Below are 13,602 nucleotides of genomic sequence, written 5' to 3'. Positions count from 1 at the left end.
ATGGAAGCATCTGAAATGTTGTGATACAGACTGAATGGTTCAAATGGCTCTGAGCACTATGAGACTTAACATCTGTGGTCATCAGTCCCCTAGAACTTAGAACTACTTAAACCTAACTAACCTAAGGACATCACACACATCCATGGCCGAGGCAGGATTCGAACCTGCGACCGTAGCGGTCACGCTATTCCAGACTGAAGCGCCTAGAACCGCAAGGCCACACCGGCCGGCGCTACAGACTAATGCTGAAAATTAGATGAACTGATAAGATAAGAAATGAGGATGTTCTGCACAGAATCGGACAGGAAAGGAATACGGGGAAAACAGTGACAAGGAGAAGGGCAGGATGATAGGACATCTGTTAAGACATCAGGGAATAACTTCTGTGGTACTAGACGGAGCAGTAGTGGGCAAAAATTGTAGAGGAAGACAGAGTTTGGAATACATCTAACAACTAATCGAGGACGTAGGTTGCAAGTGCTTCTCTGAGGTGAAGAGATTGCCACAGGAGGGGAATTCGTGGCGGGCCGCATCAGACCAGTCAGAAGACTGATGACACAAACAAGAGAAGTTCTTGCTATGCCCCGTATCAAGCCAGTGTTCAGCAACACCAGACTTTTCTGGCTGACCCAGTTTAGTGTGACGTCTGTGTTCAGCGCATGTGTCCTTAACAGTGCGACCCGTCTGGCCAATGTATGATTTCGTACAAGGGCACGGGATTTTATATATCCCTGGTCTCCTTAGACCTAGACTGACTTTAACAGATACAGAATCGTTTGCACTCTCGTCGGATGACGGAAGACACAATTTTTTTTATGTTCCTTGAACAGCCTGTCGATCTTAAAGGACACGCCACCAACATATAGTAGAAAAACCATCCTCCTGAAATTCTCCGTTTCTTTTGCTTTGCCGTGAGGTTTAATGCATGCAGGTTGAAATGCATTAAGAATCTGTTTATCGTAGTATCAGTTTTGTACAAAAACAAAGTGAAGATTGCTTAACTCTGCTGATAAGCTAGCTCCGTCTGGGATAACTCTAGCCCTGCGAACGGGAGCCCATAATACGCCAATGAGTAGAGATGGCAGCTCCTAAGTCGCAGGTATAGATCATTGAGGGTTGGTTTACAGAACACACTGTTACCCAAGAAACCGTCTTCTTTTCTGTGGACCAAGACGTCCAAGAACGGGAAATCTCCATTTTTCTCCTCTTCCTTGGTGAAAGAAATTCTCAGATGGATGGGGTTAAGAACCAGAAATGCTTGAAGCGCTACTGCGTTGCTACCCCAAACGTGTTGTCCACATATTTCTAGAAACATTTTGGTTTCAACACCGCCGACTGAAGTGCTTTTTCCTCGAAGTCTCCCCTAAAAAGATTATTTACTATGGGAGCGAAAGGACTATTCATAGCAACACCGTCAGTTCGCTCAAATTATTCTTCATTAAATTAAACGGAAGGAGAGGTAAGTACATGTTTAGACAGATTTAAGATGTCCTCCTACAACGTAGCTCCTGTAAGTGGTAGTGAGCCACCAGAGGTACTCGTGTGAACAAAAAGACTTCATAGAAACTCACTAACACGTCAGCTGGTTCGAGACATAAAGTCTTCAGTGGCTGAACAAAATCTTCTGAGTTCCGAATGTGATGTTCACATTTTCCACCAAAGGATTCAGAATAAAAGCCAAACGATTTTTTTACGTAATACGTTGGAGCTACTACATTGCTCGCAATGGTGCGAACCGGAACCCCTCTCTTCCGTGTCTTGAGAGTACAAGCGCAAGTTTCACCACGAATTTTTGTGCTGCCTAAGACGTATAACGAAGCGCCTGCCTTTCAAGATGGCAGGCTGTTCAAGAAATATTACATAAAAGGTGTCTTCTATCCTCCAGTGCGAGTGCAGACGATGCTGGTTTCCGTTAAAACCAATCTAAGTCTAAGGAGACCAGGGATATATATATTCCCTTATCTGGATTGGAAATCATACATTGGCTAGACAAGTCGCAGTCTTAAAGATAGATGTGCTGAACAAAGACGTCACGCTAGACTGAGTCTGTCAGGAAAGTCTACTGTGCTGAACACTGTCTTGACACAGGACGTAGCTTGAACTGCGGAGTTCACAGTTTTCCGTAATTCCTTCACGAAAGAAGACGAAATTCCAGAATTCGAAACCAGAACAGCTATTAGCATGAGTGACATAAAAATAGATATCTTAGGTGTTGCGAATCAACTCAGATCACTCAAGAAAGGCAAGTGTTCCGGTCCAGATGGTATACCAGTCAGGTTCCTTTCAGTGTATGCAGACACAAAGCGCCTTTCTTAGCAATCATATACAAACGCTCACTTGACGAAAGGTCTGCTCCTAAAGACTGGAAAGCAGCGCAGGTCACACCAATATTCAAGAAAGGAAATAGGAGTAACCCACTGAATTACAGACCCATATCACTGACATCAATTTGCAGTAGGATTTTGGAGCATATACTGTACTCGAACATTATGAATCACCTTGAAGAAAGTGAATTAACCAACGCGGATTCAGAAAATATCGCTCTTGTGCAACACAGCTAGCTCTCTATTCCCATGAAGTAATGAGTGCCTCAGATCGATTCCATATTCCTAGATTTCCAGAAGGCTTTTGATACCGTTCCTCAGAAGCAACTATTAATCAGATTGCGTGCATATGGAGTATCGTGTCAGTTGTGTGACTGGATCCGTGATTTCCTCTCAGAGAGGTCACAGCACGTAGTGATAGACGGTAAATCATCGAGCAGAACAGATGTGATATCTAGCGTTCCGCAAGGTAGTGTCATAGGCCCTCTGCTGTTCCTGATTTACATAAATGATTTAGGTGATCATCTGAGCAGCCTCCTTAGATTGTTTGCAGATGACACTGTAATTTTCCGTCTATTAAAATCATCAGAACATCACTTTCAATTACAAAATCATCTAGAGAGAATTACTGTATAGTGCGAAAAGTGGCAACTGGCACTAAAGAAAAGAAAGTGTGGGGTCATCCACATGGGTACTAAAATAAATCCGAAAAATTTTGGTATAAATCGCACAAATCTAAGGGCTGTCAGTTCGACTAAATACCTAGGAATTACAATTATGACCAACTTAAATTGGAAAGACCACATAGATAATATTTGGGAAGAGAGACTGCACTTTGTTGGCTGAACACTTAGAAGTTGCAACAAACCCACTAAAGAGACAGCCTACATTACACTTGTCCATCCTCTGCTGGAATATTGCTGCGTGGTATGGGATCCTTACCAAGTAGGATTGACGGAAGACATCGAAAAAGTGCAAAGAATGGCAGCTCGTTTCGTGTTATCGCGCAATAGGGGTGAGAGTTGGGGTGGCAGTCACTGAAACAAAGGTGGTGTATTTGCGGCGAGACCTATTTACGATATTTCATTCACCAACTTTCTCTTCCGAATGCGAAAATATTTTGTTGGCACCCACCTACGTAGGGAGAAATGATCACCATAATAAAACAAGAGAAATCAGAGCTGGAACGGAAAGATTTAGGTGTTCCTTATTCCCACCTGTCATTCGAAAGTGTAATGGTAGAGAATTAGTATGAAAATGGTTCGATGAACCCTCTGCCAGGCACTTAAGTGTTAATTGCAGAGTAACCATGTAGATGTAGAGACAAAGATCCTTTCGTCGACCTCCATGTGCTGTGATTCCTTCATTAAGAAGCGGTCGAAATATGTATAAATAACGACCTGGGGATTCCAATTCAGCAAGCCAAGTGAACCAGCACTGCCGGCACTAAGGAATTGTCGGCCGCAGACCGACGAATCCGAATTAACACATACGTGACATCGGACCCCTCCTCACAGAGGCATTAACTGTACTATTTCCACCTGTCCTCTCTTTCTTGTGAACAATGGACTAAATGTTACCCACCTTGCTATCAATTTCACAGGTTTGCTGCATTAATTTAGTACTGGCCGTATTAGCAACACAGTATGCAGACAATATGCTACGAACGTGTTTTGATTTCTCTTCACTCTTGCTTCCATTATCAACCGCGATGCGACAATTGCCTCTGTGGTGCCTTTACCTTTCCTACAACCAAACACAAACGTCACACGTGTTTCCATTCCACGGTTTGCAAAACGGCAGTTGCACATCACATTTCCGAATTACTCTCTGTGGCAGGTGCAGGTGAGCCGCCCTGTTTAGCGATCGCCGCCGCCCGACCTCGGGGCAGGGCGGCGAGTATTGCCTTTGTGACCGGGGCGTAGGCTGGGAAGCGCAGGTGGCAGATAGGGAGGCAACCCGCGCAGCGCAGCGGGGACGCCGGACCAGCTAATGACGGATTACGCGTGGGGCTTATCTGCGGCGGTGGCCGTGGCTGGCGGCCGAGATAGTCTTGTGTGCCGGGCCGGGCCGGCGCCGCCAGCTGATTGATTGCTGGCCGCCGCGCTGAGACTGCTGACCGAGCCGCGTCCACACGCCGCCACCGATGATACCGTGGCCAGCAGCGCGCCACGGCGACGCCGACGAGCGTGACCTCCCGGTCTGCGTGTCACAGCTGTCAGCACGTCCTCGGGTCCAACATTTCGAAGACACCATTTAACGTTGGAAACGTTCACGTTGTTGTGGAAAATGGTCGACGCAAAAAGTTCATTGAGGACAAACCCGGGGTGGACGTTAATAGAACCTACGATAATGATCGAAGCAGACGAAATGAATTAAAATTTTGGCGGCAGCCAGGACTCGAACCCAGGTCTGCTGGCGCCATTTTTTTGTACTCTAAACAAAGAGCAATATCTTTATTATATACACTCCTGGAAATGGAAAAAAGAACACATTGACACCGGTGTGTCAGACCCACCATACTTGCTCACGACACTGCGAGAGGGCTGTACAAGCAATGATCACACGCACGGCACAGCGGACACACCAGGAACCGCGGTGTTGGCCGTCGAATGGCGCTAGCTGCGCAGCATTTGTGCACCGCCGCCGTCAGTGTCAGCCAGTTTGCCGTGGCATACGGAGCTCCATCGCAGTCTTTAACACTGGTAGCATGTCGCGACAGCGTGGACGTGAACCGTATGTGCAGTTGACGGACTTTGAGCGAGGGCGTATAGTGGGCATGCGGGAGGCCGGGTGGACGTACCGCCGAATTGCTCAACACGTGGGGCGTGAGGTCTCCACAGTACATCGATGTTGTCGCCAGTGGTCGGCGGAAGGTGCACGTGCCCGTCGACCTGGGACCGGACCGCAGCGACGCACGGATGCACGCCAAGACCGTAGGATCCTACGCAGTGCCGTAGGGGACCGCACCGCCACTTCCCAGCAAATTAGGGACACTGTTGCTCCTGGGGTATCGGCGAGGACCATTCGCAACCGTCTCCATGAAGCTGGGCTACGGTCCCGCACACCGTTAGGCCGTCATCCGCTCACGCCCCAACATCGTGCAGCCCGCCTCCAGTGGTGTCGCGACAGGCGTGAGTGGAGGGACGAATGGAGACGTGTCGTCTTCAGCGATGAGAGTCGCTTCTGTCTTGATGCCAATGATGGTCGTATGCGTGTTTGGCGCCGTGCAGGTGAGCGCCACAATCAGGACTGCATACGACCGAGGCACACAGGGCCAACACCCGGCATCATGGTGTGGGGAGCGATCTCCTACACTGGCCGTACACCACTGGTGATCGTCGAGGGGACACTGAATAGTGCACGGTACATCCAAACCGTCATCGAACCCATCGTTCTACCATTCCTAGACCGGCAAGGGAACTTGCTGTTCCAACAGGACAATGCACGTCCGCATGTATCCCGTGCCACCCAACGTGCTCTAGAAGGTGTAAGTCAACTACCCTGGCCAGCAAGATCTCCGGATCTGTCCCCCATTGAGCATGTTTGGGACTGGATGAAGCGTCGTCTCACGCGGTCTGCACGTCCAGCACGAACGCTGGTCCAACTGAGGCGCCAGGTGGAAATGGCATGGCAAGCCGTTCCACAGGACTACATCCAGCATCTCTACGATCGTCTCCATGGGAGAATAGCAGCCTGCATTGCTGCGAAAGGTGGATATACACTGTACTAGTGCCGACATTGTGCAAGTTCTGTTGCCTGTGTCTATGTGCCTGTGGTTCTGTCAGTGTGATCATGTGATGTATCTGACCCCAGGAATGTGTCAATAAAGTTTCCCCTTCCTGGGACAATGAATTCACGGTGTTCTTATTTCAATTTCTAGGAGTGTATATACATAAAAAGGAAACAGAGACAACATCCGTACTAAAGTGCGCGTCATTTACGACGGCGGCCGAGTTTAGGTTAGTTCTGCGCATCTGACGTCACAAAACGCAGTCAGCCAATGAACAGAGAGCGAAGTTGCCAGAGCTCGACTGCAGTGCAGAGCACAGACGAGTGTCTTCAGTTTTAGAAACGTTCAGTCATAAATAAAGTAACTGAACAAAAGCAATATCTTGATAGCAGACTTTCTTTTATAGAAAGTATGGAAAAAGCATTCTCTATACCAATTGCTTCATATTCTATTAATTAATTAAACCAAACAAGCAATAAGCCTCCTAATTCAGGCGATAACAAGGAAAGGTATTTGTATTATTCTCACGAACTTTTTCGCAATAAAGAACAGCGGTAATTGTTTATTTCCTATTGTACTTTGACGAAACGTGAGTAATTCATAGTCATACCAACATTCTTTGTCGGTATTTTGCGTGACATGTCAAAGGCCTCTAGGATCTCTATTGAATGACGACCTGCGTTAGCGTAATGGGTAAAGTGTTTAGCGGCTAACTGAAAGGATCTGAGTTGAAACCTCTTTCGGTGCTTAATATTTTCTTTATTCAAAAACAAAGCGAAGTGTCTTACTTCATGAATTTTATTCGTTTGACTGCAATTGTTTGAAATTTCTAGTGCTTTGTCTCTTCATTATAATCATAATAAGTTTTCGGTTTTTCTAATTTTTTCCTCTAATATTTCTTTTTAGAGCAATCAAAAACAATGAAAACACATTTACAATATTCATGTTATCTGTTTTGTCTGTATATCTACTCTTCCGATGTCGCTGTTTTACTATTCATATTGACATATATTCTTTTGCGACAGTATTAAAAGTATTACTTAGAGCAGAATTTCAGTTCGTACGTTGCCGAGCTACTTGATTGTTGGACGCAATTCTTTGCTTCGCTGCTTTGGCAACATCATCATATTCAATGTTTTCGTCGACTGATCTATCTTTTGGCGAGTATTTGCTGTCCGCTGTGATAAACACAAATTGTTTGCGCACTGTGTCTCACTCACAATATATTTTAGTTTTTTCTATGTTTTATTACGCCCACAATTCAGTTTTGTGTACTTCGTCAACTTTGTTTTAATTATAACTTTTTAGGAAAAAACGAAATGACTCTGGTATAAATAAAACTTTTATTACAATCTCGAAAGACGGAATATTTCTCAATATTACATACGACACCTATCTGGTACTTAAATTAAAGGAGATATTGTTATACAGTAAATTTTATATGAAATGTAGGTATCTTGTCCACATTTCATTCTCAATATTGTGGCAAGTAAAATCGGCCATACGGAAAGTATACGCTACGGACTTTTAACTTTGCAAACTTTTCAAAATTTCGTGCACTGGTTTACTACATTTAACGCTGCACAATAACTGCGTTGAACAGCGAAACAAAATTAATCATTTATGGTGGGAAGGTATCAGTCAAGAAGATGTGTAAAAATCAAATTTTTGGGCCAAATAGTTTTTGAGAAATCGAATGATAAGTGTCAAAGCAGTCGGAACACCGTGTGTCAGCACAGGAGAGCAGTGCAGTAATGACAAAATAGCGCACAGCAGGGAATGCGGGGAGCACGTCTCTGTAGCAGCGAAAGGGTTAATGCGGCCGTGGTGGCTTTACTTCATAAACTGCGCCCTCCCCCCCCCCCCCCCCCCGCTAAACGTAAGTTTGCTAACTATACTATACTATGGCTCTGCTTCTCTTGGCGCGTGCGTCGTTTGCAACTTGTCAACGCAACAATCTCCCGCGTCTGGGCGGGCATGCGCGAGCCGCCAAGATAAAAGGATTGAACTATAGCAGTTACTGTCTTCACAGAAATGATGAAACTTATGCATGTGCTTCAAACTGTTTTATCTGTCTGTCACTGTGCATTAGCAGCAACAGAATGTCTTGGTCAAGAGTTACCAGAACTCTTCATCTGTTTAATAATCACTGCAGTTTCAAATTTTTATTTCTCCATCATCACTTGCAGATGCTAATATACCAGAAAACGTAGGATTCCATGAAACACTGTTGACATCTCATGTGTGGGCTCCATACCATGTATGCAATAAAGAGCAGGTCGGGGCATTTCTATCAGAACCAGGAGATTCTTTACAAATTCTGATACTGTCGTCACCACATGCTATTACAATGAGGTCTGTCGTCCCACACCAGTCAATATCATAAACTGTACGATAACCTGACAATGTGCACACGCATTTCCACACAGCATCCGTTCCTGGTGTCACAGTTCCCTCAGAATTACCTGGGAGTTATTCATTCCAAATTCTTACCGTTAGATCAGCACTACATGTTGCAAGTCGTGAGCTTGTGCGATTAAATGTCAAACCCCAACCAGTTGACTCATGAGAACTCAAAGTAGCTGCACAAATCCAATCACTGTCATCGGGGTCTTCCCTAAAATTTTTCAGTGTTATCGTAACTGACGGAAGCCAATATATCAAGATGTGGATGCCACAACACTTTCTTAACATCGTGCGTATGTGCTTTCAAGACAGCTGCACATTCATACACATCATCTTCTGCATCTTCCCACACCCAAGAGCTTCTATCTCCGCTGCATGTTGCAAGTAGCTGTCCCGATTTTGACGAGGAAACACTTGTTACTTCGTTTTCATGACCTACTAACGTTGCATTACATTCAGACTCTCCTGATTTCTTATCCCAAATAGCCACAGTAGCGTCGAAACTTGCTGGCGCTAGGTAGTTTCCTCAAGGAGACCATGCTACTTGACGGATACTCCTTTGATGACCGTCAGTTAAAACTGCGTTAGTAATCCATTTTTCGCCTCCTCTAACCCAGTTTAGAATTGTTTTATCTTCTCCGCAACTTGCCAGAAACGATCCTTGGGGAAGCTAGCTAACATTGCATACCCGTCCTTGATGACCAAGTAAAGTTTGCACAGATTCCATTCGTACCATTGTGTCTTTACTTTCTACGTCTTTTTTCACTCTTGTATTACCCTCTCCACGTACGTAACACTCGTCATACAATGTCACAACACAATCTCCTCGTGCTAACGCATGTAAACAAAACCTACTATTTGTTTTAAAAATGTAGCAGCGAATGTATTTGAACTCGCGATATTTTGTCTACAGTGCACACACTTACAGTTACACTGCAAGCTGAACAAAAATGTGGAATGCTTCACGATTTTGCGTGTCATCCTTGCGCAGGGGCCATGCTAATCTTTTCTGTATCGTTCCAATTTTAGTATATGTACCGCCGAAACTAGTACGGCGCGTTAGACAGAAATGCTAACCTTTACACCACCGTAGGACGATGGTCAACACTATTGCACGAACTAACTAAGCTGAGTGCCCACCCAACACAAACTGCATTTTTCTCTTACATATTGTCAATACTGCAAGGGCTCTCCGATATTGGCAAGGACCCCAGCATTGGACATAATGGGACGTCCTTGTCGTCCTTGTACCATTTGGTGATGTAATAGATCTTATAATTAACTGTTTCCCTGAGACATTTAAGTCCCTTTTCATTATCTACGACAAACTACAGGGACGGTGTCCTTACTGGAAATGGGGGACAAATGATCCTATGAACATGTGTCCGGAAATGACTCGTTGCCATCGTAGATGGTACTGCTGAATAAAATTTCCTCTGACAATGTTCCGCGTGCTCCTCGTGTGTTGCAGGTCGTACGTTGAAGCAGCGTACTGTAAGCAGTAGAATGGTCCGGCATTCATGTCGAGAACAGGCCGAGATGGTGTTTGTGTACTGCGAAGCTGATAAAAGCGGTCAAGAGGCACTACGTCTATACCAAAACGAGAACCCTCACAGACATCAACCAAATCACACAACATTTCAAGACCCTTTTTGGGCGTTTGTGTGATCACGAGTCCTTTCGCACAGGCGAATGTGCGGGGAGGCGGCGGACTGTGCGTACACCACATTTAGAGGACCGGGCTCTGCAGGATATTGAGACGAACCCCAGTACAAGGTCCATGCAAGTGGCCGGCCGGCGTCACTATCACCTGCAGCGAATGTAAAGCTTATTAACAGTGCGTATCGCTCTACAGGAAGGTTGTTGTCGACGGTTTTTGCATCTGACTATCACAATTATCGATTACTGCTATCAGTGCTTTTTACTGACGAAGCAACCCTAACCAGAGCTACCACATTCAATCTGCGTAATTGTCATCTGTGGGCTACAATCTTTGGCCAATGGTTGAGGCGTCTCATCAGGATTGGTCCAGCATCAGTGTTGCCAGCGATTTTTGGTGACCACATACTTGAACCGGTTATTATTCCACAACGCCTCCACGGAAGAACGCACCTGGACCTCCTATGGAATACCCTGTATGCAGTGCTTGACAACGTGCCTTTGGCAGTACGACAGGCTATGTGGTTTATATATGACGGAGCAGCACCTCACTTGCGCATTACAGTTCATCGACACCACAAGAACATCATTCCCGGACGTCGAGTACAACACAGGAAAACGTTGTGTATGCTGAAACAGTTCCTAATGTGCAGACTCTTAAACAGCGTGTTCACGACTCCTGTTACTATTCGGGGAGAGGCCGGAACGAGCGAAAGAGTGAGGAAACCCATGATGCGACGTGTGAACGCACGCATTGCTTCCCATGGAGGCCACTTTGAACGTCTGTCGTAACGGGGTTGCGATGAAGCTCTGTACTGTGTTCTAGGGCGATCTGCTGTCGTCCCACGCACACCATCCATTTCTGGACACATGTTCCAATGACCTTCTTTCCTCATTTCCAGTTAGAAATCAGTCCCTGCAGTTTGTGAGTTATATTAATGTTCACCCTATAAACACTTTAATAAAAAAAAAAAAAAGGAAATCCGCACCATGAACAGATTAACCAAATGGAATGAAGTCATTAGATTTGATGTATAACTTATGTGCAAAGAAACAAATGATTACAATTTCATAGTAAATTCGGTGATTTATTCGAGAATAAGACCTTCAAAAATGGATCAACTAAATAACGCGTCGGTTCACCTCTATTCCTATGCAAGCAGTTACTTGGGTTGGCATTGATTGATAGAATTGTTGGATGTCCCCCTAAAGACATCGTGCCAAATTCTGTCCAATTGGCGCTTTAGGTTGTAACAATCCGGAGTCGGTTGGACGGTCCCGCCTATAGTGTTGTAAATGTTATCAATTCGGGAGAGATCCTTTGTACTTGCTGTCCAAGATGGGATTTGCCAAGTACAAAGACAAGCAGTAGAAACTCTAGCCGTATGCGGACGCCCAATATCGTGCTCAAATGTAAGCAAAGGGTGGTTTTCCATAAAGGCCACAAAATGTAAAGTACAATATCGTCGTCGTACACTGTGCTGGAAGGCAGCGCGAATAACAGTCAAAGAGGTCCCGATGTGAGATGAAATGGCACCCCAAACAATCGCTCCTGATTATCAGCTCATAGGGCAGGTGACAATCAGGTTGGTATACCACCGCTGTGCACAGCATCTCCTGGTTATTGGGACCCAGAATCTGATTGAATGGAGTACAGTTGTCTTCGGTGATCAGTCCGGCTACGTATTGAACCCCAGTTACCAGCGAAGAAGTGCAAGCTACGATCGAGAAGAGAATACCGTTCCATTTTTTGGTAAGGCGGTTCAATGGAGGTTACATGTCGGCAGACCACAGACGGTGCGTACAGTCAGCCACCTTCGCAGTAGCCGTGCTGTTTCTCTTTGAAAACCTACCTGAAGCAAATACAGGATCATTTGGCTCTTAATTTAGCATTCACCACATGTCGCATGACCAGATGCTTCGTACTGTTCGTCCTGAGTACAGGCCTTGGGACCATCTGATTCTGCAACTCTGCTTGAGTTTATATGCTAGATTGTGCAAAGGACAGGAAAAGACCCAGAATTTCTCGATGGTGCTCTGTTTACGGACGAGACTGAATTTAGTTCGGAAGGATTTGGTAGTCGTTATAACTCGTATGTACAGCCGGTTGAAGACACACGTACATTAAGTTATATGTGACCATGAGAGGCAATTAGCAGTGAACATGTGGACTAATACCTTGGGCGACTACTTGCTGCCAATTGCACCAGTTTTGATGTTAAGTTTGCCACTGTTGTGATTTCTGCTACTGTTCATTACTTTCATCTTTCTTCGTGTTACTCCCAGTCCGCATTCTCTACTTATTAAAATTTTTCATTTCATGCAGCAGACCACGTAATTCTTTTTCACTGTCTTTAACAAGATCTAATGCATGTAACTTGCAGTAGTTGTGTAAATAAGAGCATGTTTTCACAGGATAGATTTGTATGGAGAGCTGTTTTAAACCAGTCTCAAAACTTAAGATCACAACAATAACAGTAAGATAAAATGTTGGTGTCTTTAAACTGTGTAGGCTATTGACAGCGCCAAGTGTATGAGCTGTATCATTTATCTGTACGGAATGTTGCTAAACTAAATTTTTCTTTTTTTAAAAAATAAAGATAGTAAAATATCCTGCTTATGAATACTAAATGGCCTCTTCAGCGCTGCTGATCATAGTTCCTCTTGAATACTTCAGTGATTACTGTAAAATGAACAAAAATTATTTTGAAATGTCAATGATGCTAAAGTATATAATATTGTCAGTGGTGGACCAAAGCCATTTGTGGTACAATTTGTTAGTGTGGGTTGCCTACATTAAGGGCAGGTATGCACTCAGGAGCAAACCTATTGTTTTCCTTTGATTGACAGGCACTTAACCAATTGTTCTGCTAAAAGGATCATTCCATTTGATTGACAGGTCCTTAACCTGTTGTTCCCCACCTCCTCCCACTCCCCTCCTCCCACTCCCCTCCCCCCTTAGGAAATCACCAACCTACTCCTTCCCCCTCGCTGCTGCAGGAGCACTATCAAGGTCTGAGTTATTGGAATAGCCCCTCTCACTCTTATCGATTTCATCGACTGCTTAATTAAATTGATCAATTAATTAATCTCTTCCTTCTGGTAAACAATCCTCACCTCCCACCCCTCACCCAGAAATTGACAGGAAAAAGACTCATTTGATTGGCCATTTGGAGGGAATTCGATTGCAGTGTATGGAATATTGTTCAGATAACTTAGACAATGTGTAGCATATTGTTTAGTTATTTAAGGCACTGTATCAAATATAGTTTACTTATTTAGTTAGACAATTTATCTGGAAATCCATTGCTGTATATGGAATATTGTTAAAACAATTTAGACAATGTGTGGAATATTGTTTATTTAAACAATTTATGGGATTCAAGAATGTGTGTGAAATATAGTTTATTTATTTATTCAAAGAATTTTTCAGGAAATCGATCACTACCCCACCACTCCATCCCAACCCCTCACCCCTCC

The 13,602-nt window shown here is 44.5% G+C and overlaps 1 non-coding gene and 1 pseudogene across 1 annotated transcript; both read right to left on the bottom strand.

The window, feature by feature from the left end:
• Nucleotides 1–8,214: 8,214 nt before the first annotated feature.
• Nucleotides 8,215–9,282, bottom strand: LOC126195368 (probable cytosolic iron-sulfur protein assembly protein Ciao1; annotated as a pseudogene).
• Nucleotides 9,283–9,409: 127 nt separating this feature from the next.
• Nucleotides 9,410–9,516, bottom strand: LOC126196803 (U6 spliceosomal RNA). Its single transcript, XR_007539243.1, has one exon. It is a non-coding gene; the product is annotated as a U6 spliceosomal RNA (small nuclear RNA).
• Between the last annotated feature and the right edge of the window lie 4,086 nt (nt 9,517–13,602).

This window comes from Schistocerca nitens, chromosome 7 (assembly GCF_023898315.1).
Source record: "Schistocerca nitens isolate TAMUIC-IGC-003100 chromosome 7, iqSchNite1.1, whole genome shotgun sequence".
Classification (NCBI taxonomy): Eukaryota; Metazoa; Arthropoda; class Insecta; order Orthoptera; family Acrididae; genus Schistocerca; species Schistocerca nitens.
This window is presented reverse-complemented; position numbering and strand designations above follow the sequence as displayed.